The 2,500-nt window shown below is 37.2% G+C and overlaps 1 pseudogene; it reads left to right on the plus strand.

Moving 5' to 3' along the window:
- The first annotated feature begins 728 nt into the window (after positions 1-728).
- Positions 729-1,780, plus strand: LOC149229253 (uncharacterized; annotated as a pseudogene).
- The last annotated feature ends 720 nt before the right edge of the window (positions 1,781-2,500 follow it).

The following is a 2,500-nucleotide window of genomic DNA, read 5'->3' on the forward strand; positions in this document are numbered from 1 at the left end:
CCGAATATTATTACTGTGATACCATTTCTGCCTCAACTTTATGCTTAAAAATTCCATGGCATTTCCCCAATATTATAGATATGATACCATTTCTGCCTCAATTTTAAAGGCACACACTACAAAATATACACCTCAGTGATCCTTCCCACAGATCTTTCACAGTGCTAGGATTTTTCCTCACAACAGTACCAAATCTAAGATAAGTTAAGGACAAGGCAGCATGTAGAGTATGAAAAATATGGGATTCATAAAGTGAAGGCACTTGCTACTAAGTACCCACCAGATTATGGGAAATATCTTTTCCTCTAAAAATATCAGAAGATTGAAAGCGAACCTCATGTCAATTCAAAAGTGATAGGTTTTATATTATTTATTTGATAGAGACTAAGGTTATAAGTGATTGGTAAATTATTATTTATGGGATAATTTATCTATTAAATATAAATATTTAAAATTTGGAAGATGGTAAATAATTTTTGTGATAATTTAGTTGGAGGATGTTTTTTAAAATTGTTTTGACTTTGTCAGGAGTTTAATATTTTTGTTTGAAAATTAGAAACATTCCATAAAAGTAAAAGCCTGTAGGTTACCACCATTGATAAATAATTGTAGATAACATGATTTTCATTGTGATAAATAATAGTAGGTAACATGATTTTCATCGAATATAATAATAATGAGTTAATTATATTAATGAAACTTCAATTAATAATTTGGCTCCAGAGTAGATGGAGGACACCGATTTTTTGGACTTTGAAATGGAGGACTTGACCCCCCTCAAGGCTCTGCACAAGGCTCCGGACCGAAAAAAAAAGTGCAATTCTCATTGGTTTGGACAAGCTTCTTCATGACCATTATCAAGAGAAGATTAAAATTGTTGAAAGAGAGTCAAAAAAAGCAAGGATGTACTCATCTGATAGCTCAGATGAGGAGGATGATAAACGAGGAAAGAATAAAGAGGAGCAATTGTCTGAGTTTTTTAGTGAGTGTGAAAGGCAGGTGCCTAATATTGCTGCAACAGTTGAGGTTGCATCATGGGGTGAAAGAATATTTGGTTCTCAGAAATCCTCTCCAAAATTGGTTGTTCCAACAGTTGATGTGTGTCCCCTACTGCAAAAACTCTCAGAAAACAGCGAGCTCAGATTAATGACAGGCTTGAGTGCTGAAAATAGAGAGTCTTTCATAGTAGAGCTTTTAAGAAGTGGTTGGCTTCTCAACTTGATTTTATCTCGTAGTCACTTTGATGAGTTTACTATATGTTGGGCCTTCAATTTAATGGCACACACATCAAATGAAAATGTGGAGATGTCTGCTTGTGATTTCTTATGCAGCATCATCCTTTCAGGAACTGAGGGTTCATCAAGCTTTTGTACTCTTGATTGGGTTCCTACCTATGATCAAATTAAAGAAACTGTTCAAATATGCAGGATATTTGGAATATTGTATGGGAGATGAGCAGATGCTCTCAGAAGATAAAGATGATTTTTCCTACGATGGGCCGCTAGAGAATATTCGTTCTTGGGTCAAATTTGTGGCTGCTTGCTTCCGGGCAAGGAAGTCGAGGTCTATTTTAACAACCTCTGAAGCAGAGAATTCGGCAGTAATGGTAACACGGTTCTTTTTAGATCGTAAACTTCTTTGTCTTTCTGGAATTTTGCAAGAATTCCTGGCATCCATTGTGAATTTCTTCACAAATGGAGAATGGGTTTCCAGCTCAGAAATAATTGCTTTCTCTCTTTCATGCAGCCTTCCTGAGATGAACTTTAATTGCTTTAAATGAAAATTCAATTAGTAAGGGCTGCAGCTCTGGTATGCATCCATAACTTCAATTCTGAAACTTGAGGGACCCAGAGTGTTCCCCCTCAGAAGCCTTGAAAGTGATTTGAAAACTAGTTGGTACTCCAACTCTATTGCTTGTCGAATAACTTCGTGCCAACATAATTCGTTGCATTGATAAATTTATACTCTCGGCAGTCCTGTTACTCGGCTCTGGGGACGCATTTCTAGCCCGTATCAATGTCTTTTGCCGCCCTTTCATGGCTTTGCAATTGTTTGGAAAATAAATTTAACATTAATAGTGACATTGACGCACATAGCATTTCAAAGGAGAAAGAAAAAGATATACTGGTTACACTGGCTAGGGCATGCAGACACTTGCGTGACCTGGGGGTGGTTTATGAATATGTTTTTCTCCTAAGAATGAAAAATGGTTTTATTAGTCACTCAGCTGGGAGAACTGTCCACACTGCTGATTTGATTTGACCGTGTACAAAATCATTTTTATATAACTAAAATAACCTAGCAAATTCAGTAAAACCATTTGAAAAGCTTTGGGTTTTGAAATTCTGAGAATCGCTGGGTGCCACCACCCTGCCACCACCACTGGTTGCGGGGTGGTGGCGGGGCGATTAGGAGAATCGCCCCACCACCCGGTGATTCTCATAATCGCCCCCATCTACACGAATCACCCCCTCTACTATTTTAATTATTTTGTTAACTA

The sequence above is a fragment of the Pinus tabuliformis genome, chromosome J, assembly GCF_031772625.1.
Source record: "Pinus tabuliformis cultivar Carrire ecotype Pingquan chromosome J, CPIR1, whole genome shotgun sequence".
Classification (NCBI taxonomy): Eukaryota; Viridiplantae; Streptophyta; class Pinopsida; order Pinales; family Pinaceae; genus Pinus; species Pinus tabuliformis.